This window comes from Glycine soja, chromosome 3 (genome assembly GCF_004193775.1).
Source record: "Glycine soja cultivar W05 chromosome 3, ASM419377v2, whole genome shotgun sequence".
Taxonomy (NCBI): Eukaryota; Viridiplantae; Streptophyta; class Magnoliopsida; order Fabales; family Fabaceae; genus Glycine; species Glycine soja.
The window spans coordinates 31260805-31284150 of NC_041004.1; the positions used below are offsets into that span (position 1 = coordinate 31260805).

The following is a 23346-nucleotide window of genomic DNA, read 5'->3' on the forward strand; positions in this document are numbered from 1 at the left end:
CTCTATTGTTCAGAGAGCAATCTCTGGTGTGTATTTGAATTAATTGTAAACACGGGAGAGTGATTGAGAGGGAGTGAGAGGGGTTTCTCATATCTAAGAGTGGCTCTTAGGTAGAGATTGCACGGGTAGTGGTTAGGTGAGAAGGTTGTAAACAGTGGCTGTTAGATCTTCGAACTAACACTATTTTAGTGGATTTCCTCCCTGGCTTGGTAGCCCCCAGATGTAGGTGACGTTGCACCGAACTGGGTTAACAATTCTCTTGTGTTATTTACTTGTTTGATCTGTTCATACGGTCATATACAAGCTGCATGTTTTGAAGCGCGATGTCGTGACATCCTGTACGACATCTGTCCCCAGTATCAGAATTTCAGTTTTTTTGTTGAAACATATGGAAACTGGAATACACATGGAGAGGAACAGGAAGAGGCAAAAAAGATTTAAGGAGAGAAATTTAAGGAAAGAAATTAATGCATGGCATTCCAATTACTGGCAGACCAACTTGATCATTATACTACACAATTAATTAATGACATTTATCATGACCAAGTTTAAAGTAAATACGATGATTTCCTTTTTAATTATAAACTTTTGATCTCATGGGACCACTATTACAAAATATGTTTTTTACATCGGTTATTTATGATTTTCTACATCGGTTTTTAACCGATGTTGAAAATATTATCATTAACATCGGTTTTAAAAAAACCTATGTTAACATAAAATTGACAACATCGGTTATTTAAATAACTGATGTTATATAATAAGAATTATACAAAAAAAATGTATTAATGTTAATAGTTAACATTGATATTTTTTTTTACAGAAAATCGATGTTAATATCCAAAACGTTAACATCGGTTTTCTACAGAAAACCGATGTTAACATCGGTTATTCCAAAAAACCGATGTTAACAGTTTTTATATTAACATCGTTTTAAAAAATCAATGTTGTTTTTAGGAATTTTTTTTAATACTCTCTCTATTTTTATAAAAAAAATCAAAATTTAACCTGTAAATTTAAAATAAGACCACACAACACACAACATATATCATTTGCATTCTTGCTTTCAAATAGGTTTTAGCAGAAAGCTAGCTAGTAAACTATCAATTGTAAAAAATCAATTGATAACTATGAATAACTATCAACAAAGATTATTCAATGTTAAAATGAAACAACAATTGTAAAAAATATAATGTAAGCTATGGTAAACTAATTAAGTAACCTAAAGTTACATAGTTTCCTAACATCCTATGTTTCATTTCTAACTTTTAGATAATATTGTGCCCATTAGATGCGAAGCACCTTCAATCTCTCTGCTTCCAATGGTCTAACATTATTAAAATGCTGCATGATCAAATAAAAAAGAAATTAATAATGTAATAACAATGATAAGAAAATCAACTTTGTTTGAAATAAACAATTACCGTTTTCCAATTATTCCTGAAAATTCCTAAGATTATCGTGGACATTCAGTGCATGATGTAATAGCCGCACTCAGTGCTTCCTTTTTTTCTATTACACTAAATACATAATAAAATTTGAATATTAATTAAATGTTAACTACAATTAGTGTACACACACCTAAGCAGTATGTAAAAGTAGAAGTTTTATTTAAATCACGTACCTTAACAACAATCCACCTAGCAGCAGCCTTGGATTTAGGTTGTGGAGTATCATCAAGTTCTTTCAAAGCACTGTTGAATACGAGGAACATTAAAATATTGATGTTGTTGAGTTATGCCAATGCAAAAATATCGAAAACAACACTGACCTGTTAATTATTCCCTTAAGGTAGTTGTCTAGCCTGTTATGCAAAAAACAAAACCAGACAACAAGGTTTTCCTTAGGTAGAATGATGACCATTTGCCAGTATGCACTGCAGTGGAGACGGATATGGGTTATTGTAGTAGTATAGATTATTTAAATTTAGTTGTTGTGTTTGACTTACCCATTCAGGTAGGCTCCAAGGTAGACATTGCGTTTTGAACTCTACATCCAACTCTTGATGTAACTTTCCGATTCAAATTGCGATTGCCCAGATCTCTGAATGAACTGTGGCTCGAGGAGTCCATACATATCGGAATTCCCCGCTCGCATACTTGTCTTAGTTAGATGCATGTTGTTGTTAAGACAAAGTTAATTATGTATGAATTGAAAACAATAACTTAAGTAATTAACAATAATGTAAATTGACTTACAGAATCCACAACTGTATAACAGATATGCTGAGACATTGACCACCGTGTGTAATTTCAGAGAGATCTTCGTCCTTTATGTACAATGGGAAGTTTTGATTAAACACCCCGAACACGGTAGCATCCCACATAACCTGCAGAGGCTTCAAAAAAAGCTATGGGATGGTCAATGTCATCAGATACAATGGATCATTAACCTCAGGATCCAGCCTTTCTAGAGGTTTTGCTAGAGACACAGCTGCCTGTTGATGAAACATAGTTAATTAACAAGTTTTGATTATAATGAACAAATCAATTGAAAAAAAGAAGCATATAATTAGAGTAAAATACCTATTCTGATAAACGCTTCACGAGATGTGTCGGCCAAGCAAGGAAGGTGTTAAGTGCCTGCCCCACTAAGGTAACCTCATCAATGGGTACAGGAACGCGAGCCTTTGCATCTTTAACCTCCTCAACACCAACCTTCACCTGGCCATGCAACAATGGGATGCTGTGAACCGCTATGGATCCCTCATAAAGTCTTCCTAGGGCAACCAGGCGGGAAGGATTTTCTTCTATGGAAGTAATGTCTTCCAAGGTTATTTTGATGATGCTAAAGAATCAAGAGTTAAGCAAATTCCAAAGATTCAAGAATCAAGATTCAAGAATAATGAAGATCAAGATTCAAGACTCAAGATTCAAGAATCAAGAGAAGACTCAATCAAGATAAGTACTAAAAAAGTTTTTCAAAACATTGAGTAGCACAAGAATTTTTCACAAAATCATTACCAAAGAGTTTTACTCTCTGGTAATCGATTACTAGAAGGTAGTAATCGATTTCCAGTGTTTTAAAATGTTAAGATTTCATATTTCAAGAGTTACAACTTGTGTTTAACAGTTTTAAATCATTTTAAACTTGTGTAATCGATTACACAACACTTGTAATCGATTACCAGAGCTTCTAAACAATTTAATTTTCAAAATTTAAAAAGAAGAGTCACATCTATTGATGTGTAATCGGTTACACCTTCAGGTAATCAATTACCAGTGACTGATTTCAAAAAAATACATTTCCAAAAGTCACAATTCTTCAAGTGACTTATTTCTGAAGATTTTTTCAAAAGTCACAACTTTTTTAAGTTACTAGTTTTAAAGAAATTGCCAAGAGTCACAAACTTTGACTTGAGTCATCAAGAGATTATAAATATGTAACCATCGCATGAATTTGATAATCATCAATCATCTATAATCTATCCTTTACATCATCTTCTTTCAACATCCTTGAATCAATCTTTCAATATCTTCTTTCATCTCTTTCAACACTTTCAACATATATTTCTGATTTATTTCTCTTCATCTTTCTAAAAGTTTTTTATCAAACACTTTCTCTTCTAAGAAAATTTCTTTGTTCAAAAACTTATGCTATTCATCTTTTTCATTCTCTTCTCCCTTTGCCAACAGAACGAAGGACTAACCGCCTGAATTCTTTTGTGTCTCTCTTCTCCCTTACAAAAGATTCAAAGGACTAACCGCCTGAGAATTCTTTTGATTCTTCCCTTCCCCTTAAGCAAAAGATTTCAAAGGACTAACCGCCTGAGATATATTTTGTTTCCCCTTACAAAGATTCAAAGGACTAACCGCCTGAGAATTCTTTGTCCGCTTCAAGGTAGACGGAGACGTTGCTGCGTCTGCAGGAGGAGGAGGAGGAGGAGGCGAGGCAACTGGAGTAGCCATGGTCCTTTAAAAAGAAAAACTTGAGTTAGTTAATATTATCAACAAGCACTGAATGAGTTATGTAAATGAATGTACCGAAATGAAATACATAATTAGAAAATTACGTTAGACGATGTTAATTAATTCTCCTTCATCATGATCATTACGATTAGCATGAACATTGTCAGCTTCTTCTTCTCCGATGATGTTAGGAGTCATTTGTGTGGACAAAGGACCAACATAAGTGTCCATGTATGAATCATCATCTTCTACATTAACACCAATTGTTTTCCCGTGTAGAACCACATACCACCTTTCATCACAAGGGTCTTGCACATAAAATACTTGTTTAGCTTGTTCTGCAATGATGAAAGGGTCATTCTAGTAAACTAGTTTCTTTAGGTCTACCAACGTAAATCCTACATCATCGGTTTGCACACCGGTGTTGTTGTCAACCCACTTACATTTGAAAACACAAACAGTAAAGTTGACATAGTTAAGCTCCTAAATTTCATCAATGAACCCAAAGTAAGGGATGGAAGCTACACATGGATTGTCATCATGCACACTTGCAAAGTGTTGAGATTTAGCCCTTAGGGTGACCCTGCTGTTTTGCATTGTACTTTTGTCGTCTTGTGCTTTTATGTAAAAGGAATACTTGTTTATGTCGTATCCTTTCCAAGTTATAATATTTCTTTTAGGCCCATATTCTAGCTTTCTTAATGTTTCAGAAGCATTTTCGTCAACAAAGATTATACTTTAAACCAATCAAAGAAAGTCTTGTTATGCTTTTTCAACACCTAGTTCTTTGACATTTTTGGATTACTTTGTTTGACTAAACCTTCATGCTAAAGTATGTATGGCAAAACTTCATTACTGTTTTTCAACACATACAAGTGAGCTTGTAACAAATCTTCTACACTTGGAGTGATAACATGCAATCCTCTTGAACCCTTACTGCACACTCTGTCATCATGGCGAGACTCAGGAAGCCCAACAGGTTTAGCCTTTTCAATGTACTCTGAACAAAATTCAATGGCTTCTTCTGCAATGTACCTTTCAACAATAGATGCTTCCGGATGATGTAGAGTCTTGGTATACCCTTTTAAGATCTTTATGTATCACTCAACCGGATACATCCAGCATAGATAAACAGGACCACAACATTTGATTTCTCTTACCAGGTGAACAATTAAGCGAACCATAATGTCAAAGAAAGCAGTAGGAAAATACATCTCCAACTGGCACAGTATAATTGCAGCCTCATTTTCCAGGTCATCAAACTTGACAGGATCAAGGACTTTGCTACATATGGCATTGAAGAAAAAGCACAGGCGAGTTATGGCTAACCTGACTTTGTTAGGCAAAATGTCTTGTATGGCCACGGCTAACAATTGTTGCATCAACACGTGACAATCGTGAGACTTTAACCCCACCAGCTTAAGCTCCTTCAACTGCACAAGACTCTTAATATTTGAAGAGTATCCTTGTGAGACATTGACCCGGCGCAGACACTGACAAAAACTGATTTTCTCCTTTCTGGACAAAGTATGAAAAGCTAGAGACAAGTATATTTTTTTACCATCAGACATTGGATGCAACTGCGATCGTATGCCCATCTCAGCTAGATCTTGACGGGTATTCAAACCATCTTTCGCCTTGCCTTGAATGTTAAGAAGCATCCCAATGACACTATCACATACATTTTTCTACATATGCAAACATCAATACAATGCCTAATGTCAAGGTCAGACCAGCACAGAAGCTCAAAGAAAATGGATCTCTTCTTCCATATGCAAGTATTACTTTTATCCTTCTTTTGGGTCTTTCCAAATACAGTATTCAAGTGTTCAACTCGCTGGAAGCCCTGCTCACCAGTCAATGGTATCGACGCAGTTTCATGCTCTTGACTTCCATTAAAAGCTAAGGGTGATGAGGTTTTAGAAAACATCGATGCCTAGTGTACACTGTTTTTCTACCATGTTTCAGTTGAATGTAGCTTGTGTCTTCTTCACAGATGGGGCATGCATGATGACCCTTAACACTGTAACCGCTGAGATTCCCATATGCTGGAAAGTCATTAATGGTACAAAAAAGCATTGCACGCATTTCAAAAGTCTCCTTGAGTAACCCATCAAACACTAAAACCCCCTTGTCCCACAAATTTCTCAGGTCTTCAATCAACGAACTTAGATAAACATCAATGTCATTTCTTGGTTGTCTTGGGCCTGATATCATCATACACAACATCATGTATTTTCGCTTCATGCACAACCAAGGAGGCAAATTGTAAATTACTAGTAGAACTGGCCACGAATTGTGTTGAGTGCTTAAATTGTCGTATGGATTCATTCCATCATTGGCTAGTCCAAGTCTAAGATTTCTTGCCTCTTTCCCGAAATCCAGATACAAACCATCAATCTTCTTCCACTGCGAGCAATCAACCGGATGACGGACCATTCCATCAGAGTTTCTCCCATTTGCATGCCAGGTAAGGTCTTTTGCATCGTCTCCATTAGCAAAAAAATGCTTAAACCTTGGAATGATGGGAAGATACCACAACACCTTCGTTGGAGGGCCCTTCTTTGAGTTTTCATCAGAATTGCAGTCCTCATCATCCTTCACTTTGTAATGTGACACCCCAAACCTAGGGCATTTGGATATTTCTTCGAATTCATGCCTGTACAGTATGCAATTATTGGGGCAACCATGAATCTTCTGATACTCCATACCTATCACACACAGTATCTTCTTGGCCTGATAGTAACTTTTATGCAACATGTTTTCCTTTGGAAGCAGATCGTGCACTACTTGAAGCAGTGAAGTAAAGCTTTTGTCACTCCACCCATATCTAACCTTGACATTAACCAGACTTAACACCACCGACAACAGTGTCAATGAATTCTTGCACCCCGTATACAAAGGCTTCTTTGAGTTACTCTGCAATCCTTCATACATAGGGGCTTGTGCTTGCTGAAAAGACTCTTGTCCAAGGTCACGAATCATATCCTCCAAGCGATCTCCCATTTCTACATCAAACGGTTCAGATTGGACGTCGTGTAATTCTTCTTAATCCCATCACACAAAAGATGCTCCCGTATGTCGTCCAGTGTTTGTCGTATTTCGTTCAAACAATTGATGCAAGGACAATAATATTTTCCATCTTCATCCGGTCAACCTCTTTCTGAAGCAAATTGTAAGAATTGCTCGATGCCTTCCTCATATTCTGGGCTGATGCGACTTTCATTCATCTAACTTCGATCCATCTAAGTAATAACTCCATGATACTCACAAAGTTATTCGATGCATGAAAATCTCACTTTTTTATTATGGGTGTGGCCCTATCCCATTTAGGAAGACCATCTTTTATGGTAGCTTCATACGTCAAGGTTAATTCTATTTTGTTTAATTTGACCAAATTTCGGCAGCATTTCACATTGGTCTCCAAGTACACAACATGAAATCAGTGAAATTAATTTCTCGATAATCAAGTATGCACTCAGAGAACAACTAGAAATGCATTGTACCGAAATTTCATCAAATTAAACAAAATAATGTTAACCTTGACGCATGAATCTACCATAAAAATATCAGTCTCCCCAAACTGTCCAAACGAACAATTCAAGATTGAATACAATGATTAATGCAAACTGTCCGCAAGAATCATTGCATTCAGTCTCAAACGGGAATCTAAGGCTCACTCATCATGAACAATAGTTGTATGTAAAGCAAAGTACATTTATGACATACAACAACATACAAAAACTATCATAACAAAATTAAGCATCAAAATTGATTGCAAACATTTGTACTTGTGATGATGACCAGTATAGTGTCAAAGAACAAATGGCGAGATCACGATGCAAAGAATAAGACAAATAGTGCCTACAATTTAAATATTTCATTCGTAAGTAGCTATATCAGGAACTACCACCAATGGACTTGGAAGAGCTACTCAATGTTAACCTTTAATTATCTGAGAAAGTTGCTATATCACTAAAATGAAGTTTTGCCAAAGTAATTGAAACAAAAATTTTGATCTATATGGACTAGTTCAGAAAGGGTTTAACTCTGCTTTCTTCAATTTACTCAGACAAAAGGATGAGACTTCAAAATCCTTAGTGTTCTGCAAACAAAAAATTCCAGATGGAACCAACTCTGTAAGATTCAGCAAAATTCAAAGTCTGCAACTGCCAATGGGTGATATTTAGGCCTAAGCTCCTTAAATCTGCACTTCTTTTACTAATCATGACTCACACCACCAAAACCAATTTCAAGGGCCAATTTTCTTGATGGAATACACGTTTATAGACCAATTCAACAAATAAAATATTTTTCCATCTAGTTTTCTTGATGCAAGCAGATGGAATTAAACAATTTCCTTCACTCAATACCACATTTGTCAAAGAAAAAAACTAACAAGAAGCAATAGAAGAAATATACAGTGACTAATTAACAGTTTGTAGTGAACAAATAAAGGCATCCAGTGACTAATTAAGACAAAAATCCAGTGACTAATTATACAATGAAGACATGAACCTTACCTCGAACCCAACAACGACAATGGCAGCGACACTGGCAGTGAAACATACCTTAGGTCATGTCGCAACCTACCCTTCAGCGGGAGGGCGACGCGTGACTCGCGAGTGCATGTTCCAAGAAAGGAATACACGCGGAGTCGCCACCAACGTTTATTTGAGGAAAATGTCGGAAAAACCAGAAAAGACATGGTCTACAAATTTCAAGTGAAAGGTTCGGGAGTTGTATTTACGTACGGGGAAGGTATTAGCACCCCACACGTCCGTCACAAGGGACAACAACCTTTAATCAAATGTGCAAACATGACTTCAATTTGTGTTATCTTCCCTTTTTTACGTTCTTATGTCTGTTTATGCCTTTTATATTTTTTATCTTTTTGTGGTCGACAAGGGGCGTTTCCCTTTGCTCCTACGTATTCCTCAATTGTGATGAGAAAATCAGACCTACGTAGTTCTTTTGTGAACAAAGCGTTTTGGTTAAGTTATTTTTTATCCTTTTTTGCAAGATATGTTTTTATTGAATGAAAGGTCATTTAAGGCGTTGGACCATTAGACAATCTTTCAATTCTTTTGAAAAGTGAGAAAACATTAAGGCATTGGACCATTAATGATTTCTTTATTTTTTGAAAGAGGTAACAAAGTTACATATTGATTTTAGGCTTTTAGAAATCTACTCTTAACCAATAAAAGCAGAAAAGACCATTTCAAGACGTTGGACCTTTGAAAATGGCTTTTTTAGGCGATGACAAAAAGTTTGGTTTATGAATTGATTTTAGCCTTAGTTTCACTTTGGATATTAGTTGATTTGATTAAGAAAGAGAAATCCCAAAGAGAAGCGTCCGATTGATTTTTTTTGTTTTATTTTACTAAAAGATATTTTTTTATTATTATATTATTATTTTACCTCTTTCTGGTTTCCAACGTGGTTACGACATGACTGAACGGTCGGATTTCATTTTAACAAAAATTAACGGATATTACAATTCAAATGATCGGTGAAAATTTATTTTATTTTTTGATTAGGCGAGAAAATGACTTAAGTAAATGACTAAAGCACGTCAAAAGGGGGTACAGAAAGTAAATGAAACGAAAATAAAAGCACGTGAAAACAAATGAGGACCACTAAGGGTACATAGAATGAATTGAAAAGTTCGATTTCGGGAACTTACAGGTTGAAGACCGAAAAACGACGAAGAACGAACGAAGAATGTCGAAGAACGGTTGAAAATCTTCGCGAAATCACCCACGGAAACGTTACGGAAGCGTCTCGGCTTGGATTTTCTTCACGGAAATTTTTTTTTCTCACTAATTTCAAGTGATCTCGAAATACCAGGAGGGCTGAACATTTTTGTTCTTCCCTCCTTCTGAAGGCGAGGACGTGTAGTTCTCTAAAGGTGAGGACATGTAGTCCTCGGAAGGTGAGGGCGTGTAGCCCTACGAAGGCGAGGGTGTGTAGCCCTCTGAAGGTGAGGGCGTGCAGCCCTCTGATGGCGAGGACGTATAGTCCTCTGAAGGTGAGTGTAACATCCTGGAAATTTCTACCCGGAATTTTTGAAAACGATGTATTTTGAATGAATATATATATATATAAGCATTATTCAGTGTATATGCATATATGTTCTTGGTAAGGGTAGGAATAGTGGGGGCAAGATATGCAGGTTAGACTAATTAAGGAAGAGAAATCCATAACTGGGAGGTTATGGGTTAATTCCTAATTAATTAGTTAAAAATCATCGTTTTGTGTGCGACTTAAAATTTAACGAAACCAACCTCTGAACCACGCTCGGGGTTTTATTCGGAGCGTTTTGATATATATATTGCTTGCTTTCGAAAACTGGCCCCGGCGGACGCAGAGAAACGCGAGAAATTGGAATCAGAGAAACGACACGCAAACCGAGGCAGGATTTTAGCGTTTCAAAGGTCAGATTTTTCTCACTTTTGTGACTGAGTATGGGTCACAGTCAAAAAGAGAAAGTGGGCCCTTTTTGCTCCAATCAAATAGGGACATGTGGCAGAGCTTGAATAAAATAATAGAAAAAGAGGAAAACCTTTTATTTAAGACCAAAAAGCTTTTCTCTCTCCTCACTCAGCAAAACAGAAATTTCAGACAGCCCTCTCTCTCCTTCACGTTGCCATTCTCTTCTTCTTCATTCTCCATTGAAGCTCCACACAAAGCTTCAACCTTTGGTGCCCATTTCTGCCCCAAATCGTGAAAGGAGAGCATTTTCGGGGTCGTGAAGTGCGTGGCTACGAGTGGGACTTCGAAAATTCAGGTTTGGGTGGACTTCTTTCTCTCTTAAATTTCGTGGGTATGGGGTTTTGGGAAGATATGATGGGTAATCTTGCTAGGGTTCTGCTGTGTGATGATTATTTGTAAAGACATTTGTTGAAAGCTTGTTGAAATTGCCATGTTTGGATGAGTTAAACATACCCATTCTGTTTTAGGGTTTTTGGGATGATGTTTGTGATGTTTATATGCTGAAATTGCTGATGGAAATCTGTTAGAGACGAAGGGTAGAACTAACCTAAGGTTAGAAAGTGAGAATGTGAGGTTATGAGTGGAAAAAGAGTGAGACTTTGAGAGTTGGAAGGCTAAGTCTGAATTCTGTGGTAAATGGAGGTTAAAGTGAGTTAATACTAGCTTGAAATGTCATTTAGGACATGTGAGGAAGGTTAGGCTGAGCTAGAGAGAAAAACAAATGACCAAAGTGAACCAAGAGCCATTTCTAGGGCAAAATTGGGTGTTGAAGAGTCAAATTTTGATTTGGTGGAATTTTAGGTGTAAATTCAGTTTGAGCAAGTTTAGTTTGAGGTTATGGACTTGTGTGAGGTGAGAGTTTGCTTTGAATTTACCTCATTCTAAATTTCACCTTTCAAACCTAGAAAAGCCATTGAATGGAGGGGTGTTGGACACCTAGATTCTGTGTTGTTGTGCTTTAAAGCTTGAATTTGGTTTAGACATGATTGATACATGATTTGGGACTTGTAGGAATTGATTTGGGCAAGATTGGATGAGAGGAAGTGTGATTTTCGAAATCTGCACTTATGCAGAATTTTTGCTGTGAAATTGTGCAGCAGAATTTTGCACAAGTGCAGAGAAAAATGCTTGTGTGTGGTTGGCTGTGGAAAGTCTAGTGCAGAATGAATTCTGGATGTTTGCCAGTAGATCCCAACGGTCAAAATGTAGGCTTATGCACTATAGACTTCCAGTAAAATTTTGGAGTCGATCCAACGGTTAACGAATTGGATCGAAGAAATTGTTACTGTGGTCTTTACGTGAGAAAAGCTGTGATTTTGGTTGATGTGTTGAGCAGAGTTTTCTGCCTTTGCTCTGTTTTGCTTGGCTGTGATAGCTTGTGCTGTTTGAATGTTGTTTTGCTTGGATGTTGTGGAAGCTTGAGAGGATTGATGGGGACCCGGTGTTGAGAGAAACGAGGATATGGGCTATGTGGGAGTACGTGAGCTCAATTGGAGGTGGGCAACAGGGGATGGTGGGTTTATGCGCGCATTGTGGATGAGGAAAGCTTGTTGTGCACCATCGCCCGACCGCCACCTAGTACCACATGTGATGGGTACCCCATAATCCTACAAGCTTGAGATGAGGAAGTGTTGAAGGGTGAAACTTCCTGCTTTTATTGTTGACCACAGAGTGGTACCTGGAGATATGTCGCGGGGGTCAGGAGACCTTGGGGACGTCAGGTGGGGTGCTATTGCCCAAAACCAAGCTTGACCAATCCCGACCCAACCCGGGCATAGTCGGTCAGTGAGAACCTGTGATGTACCTAAGCAGGCGAGCTCCTGGCAGTCAACAGATAAAAGGAAAACAAGACCACAAAGCAAGGAGGCTTGTGGTGGCTGGTCAGCTGTGAATTTTGTGTAATATGTGGATTGTGGCCTCTGGTAATCGATTACCAAGGGTGGGTAATCGATTACAAGGCTTAAAATTGAAGACAAGAGGCTAAGATGGTCTCTGGTAATCGATTACCAAGGGGTGTAATCGATTACCAGGCTTGAAAACGAGGTCAGGAAGCTAGGGAAGCCTCTGGTAATCGATTACCAAGGGGTGTAATCGATTACCAGGCTTAAAAAGGGAACTGGGAGATGGTGGAAGCCTCTGGTAATCGATTACCAGCCTGTGTAATTGATTACACAGAGGAATGGGTCACTGGTAATCGATTACCAGGCATGTGTAATCGATTACACAGTGCATTATTGCATATTTCATGTCCTGAGGCTGTGTAATTCAAGTTTAGCCTCTGGTAATCGATTACCAAGGCTGTGTAATCGATTACCAGAGATGAAAAGCCTTAAGATACCCTTTTTACTTGCATGTAATGGTTATGAGAAGCGTTGTGTTACTGCATAGTTAGATTCTTGTGAAAGAGTCTACCCCTTTCTCTTCTTTCTGTAGATCGTGATGGCGGCGCAGCTAATCCGTGATCGAGTAGAGATGGAGTGCCTAGAGGGAGCTTGGGAGACCCTCGAAGGCAACACGAGGTGCCGATTTCGGGGCACCATTCGATTCACGGCTACTTCTTTGGTGCATCCAGATGAACCTGCACGGACGCTTCAGCGTACTGTGGAGTGGATACTACCCACGCCTACACCATATCGTCTAGTGGAGCCTGTTCAAGTGATCAAGGTAACGTCATCCGAGGAAGACCCTGAGGAGGACCTGGAGGAGCTACCTCCTGAGCCTGCTGTGGATGCCCTTGACTTTCTAGAGGGTGATGAGGATCCACTTCTTGAGGTGGATTCTCCCGAGGAAGTCATGTCGGCATCTGAGGCAGACTCTACGGAGGATAGTGGCCCGAGGGAGATGGCGATCAGCGGAGGCTCTTCATCCTAGTGGATAGCTTTTTGGATTAGTTTTGTATACTTTTTGAGGGTGGGTGTATCTAGGACTGACTGTTAGGTTTACTCTTTTGTTTTTGTATGGGTAGACCTGATGTATAGGAATTTGATGATTGTATACATGTGGCTGAAGCCACCACCATGGACACCTTTGCTCTGGATGACACTATATATTTTGTAAAAACTCCCATATTTTGGACAGCTTTAAATGATGAATGCGTTTATGCTCGATCTTGTTATTTGAAAAGAAAGCATTAGCAAATTTATTTGTAAAAGAGTTTATCGACCATATTTTATTCTTTTATTTTCATGTGACGACCTAAAGTAATGGCTGGTACATTCTTCCTTTTGAAACAGCAAAATAGTTTAGAGATTATGAGCGGTAAGAAAGAAATGACTCCGAATAGAGTTGTGAACTGGCCATTCAGGACTCTGTAGTGAGGATTTTCCTTCTAAACCTAGTTATGGTGAAAAGAGAAAGAAATGAAAAAGAAAAAGAAGAAAAAAAAAATTTACCATGGTTTTTGTTATTTAAATTATTACTATTAAACCAGTCATTAATTTAGGGACGCCACAGTGAGGACATGTAGTCCTCGAAAGGTGAGGGTGAGGACGTGTTGTCCTCTGAAGGCAAGGACGTGTAGTCCTTTGAAGGTGATGACGTGTAGCCCTCTGATGGAGAGAACGTGTAGTCCTCTGAAGGTGAAGGTGTGAAGCCCTCTGAAGGTGATAGGTACTAGTACCCAAGGGTTCACCCTTATGAGAAAGCAAGAGATCGACTCATCGAGAGGGTCGGTCATTCCAAATTCACACGATTGGATATTAGATGTTGGAAATCTATGCAGTTAACATGATTTTTTGGGATGCAGATGCATGCAACCTTTGTCTTGAAATGTGGTAAATGCATACTTCATATGAAACAATGCAATGTAATGGAAAGTTGTACAATGTTCATGACATTCTTTTCCTAATTTTTTTGGAAAACACAGATTGACTGTCCTTTTCAAAGAGGTGATAATTCATGCAACCTCATCCTATCTTTTGTAAATCTTTCTGGGAACTCCCTCAGAGTGTATGTTCTGTTTGATTTAGTCACTTGACCATTTTTTGGAGTGACGGTGATGGAGCCATTTAATCAATCTATTGAAATCCCAGGGTTTGTCCCCCCCTTTTTTTTGTTCAAAAACATCGACGGGTGAGAACTTTTGATCTGCCCCTAGGTTCGCTTGAGGCTCATGCACGATGCCCCTCATTGCCCCAGTGTAAGGCTTTGACGTACCAATTGTTATCTTTCATCATGACCTTGTAGCAGGGAACCTATTGGGTGAGAACTTCTAATTTACCCCTAGGATTACTTGAGGCTCATGCGCGATGCCCCTCATTGCCCCAGTGTAGGGCTTTGAGGTATCCATCTTTGTTTTTCATCATGACCTTGTAGCAGGGAACCTATTGGGTGAGAACTTCTAATCTGCCCTTAGGTTCGCTTGAGGTTTATGCATGGTGTCTTTCATTGCCCCAGTGTAGGGCTCTAAGGTATCCATCGTTGTTTTGTTTTCACAACCTTGTAGCAAGGGAGAATGAAAGAAGCGGTTGATTCTTGCAAAAAGAATTTTCCAAGGGCGAGAAATAGTTGAAGGATTTTTTTCAGTTGATGGATTAAGTCAAATGACTCCTATGTAGAAGCAAGATGTTTTGATGATGCCAAATGATCAAGTGCTTCTAAGTTTTATTCGAGACAAGAATCCAAGAATCCAAGAAAATCAAGATATATGATCAAGTTGATCTCTAGAATCTTAGGAAGAAGTTTCCAAATTGAAAAAGCAAAAGGTTTGGCCCAAGAATTCTATCTAAATCATTTCAAATTGCTATTTACTCTCTGGTAATCGATTACCAGCAGCTGAAAATGTTTATAACAGTCACTAGAAATTTGAATTCAAAATTTATAATATGCAATCGATTACACATGGATGGTAATTGATTACCAGCAGTTTATTGAACGTTTTAATTCAAATTTCAAAATTTGTAATCGTTGACACAAGTCTTGTAATCGATTACCAGAGGGGATTTTCAGAAAATAATTTCCAAGAGTCACATCTATTCAAATGTTTTATGAATGGCCATCAAAGGTGACTTGGAAACACGAATTTAAAGAGAGTTTTCATTTCCCAAAAAGTTTTATCCTCTCAAAAGATTAAGAGTTTTTCTGAACTGAAATGTCTTTATCCTCTCAAAAAGATTCTTTGGTCAACCACTTGCATATTCAATAAGGAATTTTGATTGATCTTCATTGTACTATCTATCTCTTTTAAGAGAGATTTCTTCTTCTCTTCTTCTTATTTCTGAAAAGGGATTAAGAGACTGTGGGTCTCTTGTTGTAGAGGATTCCTGAACACAAGGGAAGGGTTGTCCCTGTGTGGTTCAAACTTTGTAAGAGGAATTTTACAAAGAGAGTGGAAAATCTCAAGTGGGTTGCTTGAGGACTGGACGTAGGCACGGGAAGTGGCCAAACCAGTATAAATCAAGTTTGCATTCCTCTCTTCCCTTAAACTTCTTTTATTTATTGCTATTTATCTTTTGCTTTAAAGAAGTTTATTTTAAATTGTCTTTTGAGTAATTCATGTTTAGGGGTGCATTGTTAATCCAAAAAGAGAGTGAAAGTTTAATTGGGGAATAGTCTTTGTATCTTAATTCAGCCCCCCCTTCTTAAGATAACTGAGGCCATTTGTCCAACATCCTATTCTTGATAACTCACTTTTCTCTAGAAAGACAAACTTTCTGGAATGATAAAATGAGGTCACATGAACGTCTTGAAAACACAGTCAATCAAATGCCGTTTTTTTCTTTTTGAACACTTTTTTTTTTAACTTATTTGTTTTGAACTTTACTCGTTGTTTTATGGCACCCCCACCAAATGTGTAGCACGAGTAATTTCTGATTGAACGGTCTTGGAAGTCAACACTCAGGAGCGCATGTCACTTTGAGCAAACAAACCAATGGCTTACACTCACATTCCGGTGGAAGTTGAATAAGCAAAGATGTGTTTGTGAAAGGATGAGAGAGACAAGGATGTCAAATTCATCCATTATTTAGCATTGTAATTGTGGTTTACAATAATGGCATAAACTTGAAAATCCTGATGAGTCATTAGAGACATCTAACAACAGCTTTCAAAATTGCCCCATGTGTGGTGTCGTTTGTCAATGTTAGGATTCACACGCGATTCTCCTCGAATTTCAGCCAGCCCGCATCAATTAGACTTTGCACCTTACGCTTCAGGGTCATACAATGCTCAATGGAATGCCCCGGGGCTCCTCCATGATAAGCACACATTGCGTTCGAGTCGTATCCTCGGACAAATGGAGGTGGAGGAAACCTAGCAGGGGTTACAGCTACCATTGCATTATCAAGTAGATATGGGAGCAAGTCAGAATAGGACACCAGAATTGGGGTGAATTCTATAGGCTTTTTCGCTGCAAAATTCCTTCCTTCATTGGTGTTTTGGTTCGTGCTAAAGGTGGTGTTCGTCATTGGAAGTGCGGTAGATAGGTTTTGTGGTTGATTTTGGGATGGCCTTTGTGGATAACTGGGTGGTGGGTAAGGAGAAGGTTTGTTATTGGCTGAGTAATGACATTGTTGGGTTAGTGGGAAACTTGGCCGTATAGGAATGGCAGTCACAACATGGGTTTCTCCCTTCTTCTAATCCTCTTTATTTGCCCCAGTTTTTCTCTTTCGTCCAAGCAAGGTGATTAAATTTTCCTCTTTTCATACCTACTTTGATCCTTTCGTCGGTGAAAACTAAATCAGCAAAGCTTGAAGGTGTGTAGCCCACCATCTTTTCGTAGTAGAAAACTGGTAATATGTCTACTATCATTGTTATTATTTCTTTCTCCGTCATTGAGGTGCCACTTGAGCTGCCAGGCCTCTCCACCTTTGGGTGTATTCTTTGAAAGATTCATGCCCCTTTTGGCACATGTTCTGTAGTTGCATCCTATCCGGAGACATTATACTGACACTGCCTAATGAAGGCAACCATTAGGTCTTTCCAAGAATGGACTCGGGAAGGTTCCAATTTAGTGTACCAGGTAACAGCTACCCCAGTAAGACTTTCTTGGAAGGAATGTATCAGCAATTCCTCATCTTTTGTGTATGCCCCCATCTTCCGACAATGCATCTTTAGATGGTTCTTGGGGCAAGTAGTCCCCTTGTACTTGTCAAAGTCCAACACCTTGAACTTGGGAGGGGTGATGGTATTGGGTACTAGGAACAACTCTTCTAGGTTAGCAAAGGCATAATCTTTACCTCTTTCAATGGCCCTGAACCTTTCCTCTAGATGATCCAACTTTCCCATTTCAGCCATAGCAGGAGGGGCTCTTCCCACCACAAAATGCAAGGGTTGTGGTTGTGGGCGAAACTAAAGGCCCTTCAAAGTGTTTTGCAGGAGTATACCACCAACTGCTCACCCTTTAGTGGCATATCTGAGGCAAGGCTCGAAGTTGGCTAGATGGTGGTGGGGCATTCCATGTGTCTCCCCCATGGGTTGAGAGATATGTGCATGATCAGCTTGAGGTTATTGGCTCTCAATGAGTATCGGAGCGGAGTTATTGACATTCTCATTGGGAGTGTACACCACATTGGGTGGTGTATAGTTGGAAGGCAAGCCATATGGCGTGAAGGCGTGCTCGTTTTGAATTTGCACATCATGGGGCCATTCGTACTTCCCAAATCCTTGCCTACCATAGCTAAGGTTGGATGATTTATTTGGTTGAGGCTAGATGGGGCATCGGGTTTACCTTAGCAACAGCCCTTGTAGCGGCAACTGTAGCTGCATTGGCTTCCATTATCTTCTTCATGCTCATTATTGCCTCCATCATTGTAGCCATTTGCTCTTTCATGGCCTCCATGTCAGCCTTCATCTACTCTTGCACCTCCTTTACTTCACCCATTACTCTAGCTCTAGCACGAGTTCGGTAAGGGCGCCGTAAAGCATGTTTTATAACAATGATTAAGTTCATTTTTTTTACTTTATTTTATTTTTTCATTTTTTTTTTATTTTTTTCAAGGAAAGAATGCAATGAGCAATGCAACCAATGAAAAGCATGGATGTATGTGAATGATGCACAATTGAAGTATTGCGAATTTTTATGCAGGACATGGGGTTAAATCAATTTAGATTTTCAACATGGTCCATGACATCTTTGTCAAGGTGAAACTGGAAGTAACAAGGACATCAACAGTCCTAAATGTGTTTGGCAGTAGATGAAGTAGTGATGTAACCCGATCCATCTTTTGCCCCAATTTTTGCAAGATGGTTACTTCCATACTTCAACTTGACTTGATGAACGGGTTTCATAAAAGCACGAGCTTGGTTCAACCCCATAATCCAATATTTTGACAACATTTCATAGAGACGAAAGACTCAAGAACACGCATGCTATGCATGGAAAATGTAATTATGAGATTGAGATGCCCAAAGAAACATCATTTCCTAGTTAACCACGCATTAGGTACCATGTTCAATCATGGGTTTATGATCCTAACATGGTTGGCTCATGGTATCGAATATATGCAACTAAGAATGCAGCGTGAATTTTCATGCTTTTTTTTTGTTTTAGTTTTGCAGAGGAAAATGCAAGGATCATGCATGAGCGAACAAGAAAACAAAAGGTATGCAGTTTGTAGAACAAAAAGTATGTTGAACGCATATGCATGATGATGAAATGCCTCATGCAAAATGTGATGCTGGAATATGATAACAGACAAATGCAGGAACGATATGTTCATTATGATGCCATGAAGAGATGCTTATGCATGCTAGAGATAAAATGCGGGAGTGATTTGATTCGCACTGATCTTTGGAGTAAAAACACGGGATAAACTCATTTTATTCAGAAAGTTTATAACTAGTCAAGATCTGAGCGACAATACAAACTTCCTAGCGGTTTCTAATTATATGGGCCATTAGATCTATCATATGCTGACAATAGCCGAGAAGTCCATGGATCTCCTCGGGGGCAGAGTAGGTGTCTGCCATTGCTTTGGCCTTGGCTAGCAATCGGGGAAGTTCTTGACTGCCGTTCAAGGTAAGAGCAAACCGGTCCATCCACATCGTTGCTTCTTGATGTAACGAGTCGATCACCCTTCCTCTAGCCTCCTTTTCCGGGTACACTCGGGCATACTCGTCCGCCACTTTGTGCTCGTGGGCCGTGGCTAGATTTAATTCTTCTTGGTATTTGCTAACGATAGCTAACATGTTGGTCTCTGTCTTGCATAACCGCTGAGACAAACTTCTCTTGGACCTTGAGCAAACCTTCAACTCATCTTTCAAGATCAAACTGTCTACTCGTGATTGGTCCCTTTCCTCTCTCCGGAGCTTAAGCTCGCTGTTGCTACCCCACAGAGTCCCTCGGAACTTGTTCCAGCCGCATTCTTCCCTACAAGCCCTCTCGGTTTCTTGTTCCAAGGCTTTGGTGGTAGCCACATTTACATCTCTCAGTTCGGTATTCTCTTTTCGGATTTTCAAAGCTGCTAATTCGAACCTTTCTTTAACTGTTTGGGCTTGCTTGAGTTCCGTCCTAAGGGCCTGCACCTCTTCGTCTTCCTCTGGTGCCTCAACTTCCTCTCTTTTATCGGTTCTCAAACTTGGAAGCCAATCCAAACCTTGCACGTGGGTTTTTAACCACTTACGATAGCCACCGATGGGCCCATTGTTACTGCCCCTGAGTTCCTTGTCCTTCTTTTGCAACACCTCCCATGCCTTGCGGACCTTCTGAAGTGTCTCCACGTTGGTCTTATTGAAACCTCATGAAATGACAGGCGTAAGCTCATCCTCTAGTGGCGCCCCTTTCATAGGGTAGCCAAGTTGTCTTATAGCAAGAACGGGATTGTAGCTGATGCAACCCCTCGTCCCCATCAAGGGAACATTTGGAAATCCTCCGCATGAAATAAGAACTTCGGTTCTTCCTTCCTTCCATCGAGGGAACCAGTTGACAAATGTTCCTTCTTTGCTTGCTAAGAGTTGGTCCCAATTTGCCCTTCCTTTCTCTGTGCATGAACGGTGGCTTTCTAGCGGGCAAGTATGCCTCACCTCTTGGTGAAAAAGGTGTGAAACTAACCATACATAAAGAGCTGGAGTACAGCAAACAATCCTTGTATTGCTCTTTTCACATCTTCGGTCGAAGGTTTCATATAGGTCGGCTAGCATAGCGACAACCGAGCTTTCCTTGTGGTTATGATAGGCGAGAAAAGCGTCGATCGCTGCCAGGTCCACCAACCCATCCACATTCGGAAAGAGGACTCCTCTGAAAATCAACAGTGCGAGAATATCTATGAACGGGGCCCATTCGCCTTTACCTGCCAAGTTTCTTGCTTTTGCCTTCAAACACTTTCTCGGTATCCCAACCACCCCATTTTTGACTTGCTTCCTGTGGTCTAATTCCTGCGTCGAGATTTGGACTATCTTGGAAATTCTAGCTAATGAGGGATAGAACCCTAAGAAGAGGTATGGTTTCCTTCCCCCTAGAGGGCATCCTAGGATCTCTTCAAATTCTTCTACAATAGGTGATAGCTGGAAGTCCCCAAAGGTGAAGCACCTCAACGACTGATCATAATAGGGGCGAGGGAGGCAATGGCCTCTGTAGAGACTTCTACCATGGCTAGGTCCCAGATTTTACTGTAAGCTTTGCAAAAATCTTGCCGCTGGAGCTGACCCATTAACTGCCCTAACTCTTTTAGACCGGTGATCCCTATGCTCTTGACCTTGACTTGAAAGAACCTCTTTTTAAGCGAAGGTGTTTGACTTGATCCCATGTTTTACTAAAGTGAACAAAAATCGGTGCGAATCAAAACTCTGGCATCTATCATGAGTGGAATGGATGAATGCATGAAGAAATGCATATGACATAGATGCAATTTATGAATACGGGAGCCCGGGAAATTGTCTCCTTCTTAGATACAACGTCTTGGGGTAGCAAAGTGCCCGACTTATGTATTTAAGAAGGTGGCACGGACCCTCCGTTGGTTTGCCAAACAGAGGGGATCGAAACAGAATCCGTGCGTGATGCATATGCGAAAGGCGCAACGCGGGAGTGTACAATATGACAATATTCACAAAATATAAGCAAAAGGGTGCATGACGCTTATGCATGGCAGTGTGAAAAAATGGCACGCAGCATGTCCGCTTCGTGCCCCTATTCAAGGGACCTATATGGGAGAGAGCTAAAAAGGTTTTTAGTGATAATCCCCAAGGTGGTCATATCTCTCTTGATGGTCTCTAAAGGTATCATCCTCTTCGAAGAACATATTGCAGCAGTAGGGACTACTAGCAATAATATGTTTTCAAAGAGAAAAACTCTAGATGAGGCTTCACTGTAATCAAGCAAGTCGGAGACCTAGCATGATCACAGATTCACCTCCACTCCTTATGTTCCCACGAACCCGAGTATAGGGCCCTTTTTCAACTCACCGTGTGTGCAAATAGTGTTGGTGTTTGTGTGCATCAAATGAATAAATATTTACCTCATGCATACATTTTAAAATGTACTAAAAGCATCAAAGAGTTATATATACAAGAACATAAGAAAAATAAAGGGAAACCATCAAAGGAGAAAGTCATGATAGAACATTGCACAAGATTAATTGGCCTAACTCTCAAAAAATAGTCCCCAGTGGAGTCGCCAACTATCGCCACCTACCCTTCGGCGGGAGGGCGACGCGTGACTCACGGGTGCGTGTTCCAAGAAAGGAGTACGTGCGGAGTCGCCACCAACGTTTATTTGAGGAAAATGTCGGAAAAATCGGAAAAGACGTGGTCTACACATTTTAAGTGAAAGGTTCGGGAGTTGTATTTACATACGGGGAAGGTATTAGCACCCCACATGTCTCGGAACTTCACAAATTGCCCAACGATGGGTGCCAAATACCTCGAAGTGGTCAAACGAGGGTCGCATCCCAACAAAGGATGGTCCCTGGACGAAATTAGGGTATGACAGGTCAATTTTTATGTTGAATTGGGTTTGTGAATGATTACCTGAAATGAGAAAAAAGGGTTCAAAGTGTTGAATCTGAGAATACAGTTTTGCACATGTCTTGCACATAAAAGTGAATTTATTTGACTGCAAGTTTGCACATGTCTTGTAGATTGTATGTAGTACACCAATAGTAGTACAAAGCAGAATGATTCTATTTGGATCCCAACTCAAGATTCAAAATCATCCTCCCCTGCCTCATGCAACACTATCTCCTAAATCTGTTTTTGGGTGTGCCAATTCAACTTTTGAAACCTCTAAATCTCTAAGAGTTTTCTATGCTAGTGAAATGGAGCTTTCAGAGGACTACACTTGGAGTTTTCTCTGCTTTTGGGTGTGCTAATTCAGTTTTGCACATGTCTTGTAGACTGGAGGATATAAGGTTCTTAATTATGAATTTGCTAGGTGATGAGACATGGCTTTTATAAAGTTCCTATGGGTTCAAGACACAAAATAGATTTTTGGTTCTAGTTAGTTTGCTTTAACCATTGCAGTAAAATCAGAATTGTTGCATAGTAAAATGTTAAGTTTTCTTTTATTTCTTACAGTGGAGAATCGCATAAGATACTTGATGTGGACATTTTAGCATGTGTTCTGCAGTTGATTAATATTTGTGGCAGTGGGTTTCATAGTAAGGTATGTCCGTATGTGCCTATTTGGGAATAAGATTGGTATATCCTATAATATTAAAAAGTTTGCATGGTCTGTGTTGTGGTATGTGCTTTTTTCTTGTTATTTTCTGTTCACTATGCTTGAGTATTTATTTATTATACTTTTAACATTTTCTTTTGTAAACATATTATTAGCTTTAGTAGGTTATCTTAACTAACTCTTAGTTAGTGTTGACAACTAGCACACGACTATCTCTAGTATAAATACCTCTTATCTACATTTAGAGTTGAGTTTGTTGAATAACAAACACTCCATTTCTGATTTTCATTTTCTCTCTGTTCTCTCTAACTCTATTCCTAAAACCTTTTAAAAAGCAACCTCAAATGGCAATTTAGTTCTTTTTCTTCCTCATGTTTACCATTCACTTAGATG

At 39.3% G+C, this 23346-nt stretch overlaps 1 pseudogene; it reads right to left on the reverse strand.

Moving 5' to 3' along the window:
- Positions 1-1287: 1287 nt before the first annotated feature.
- LOC114405471 overlaps positions 1288-23346 on the reverse strand; it is a 32330-nt pseudogene continuing 10271 nt past the window's right edge.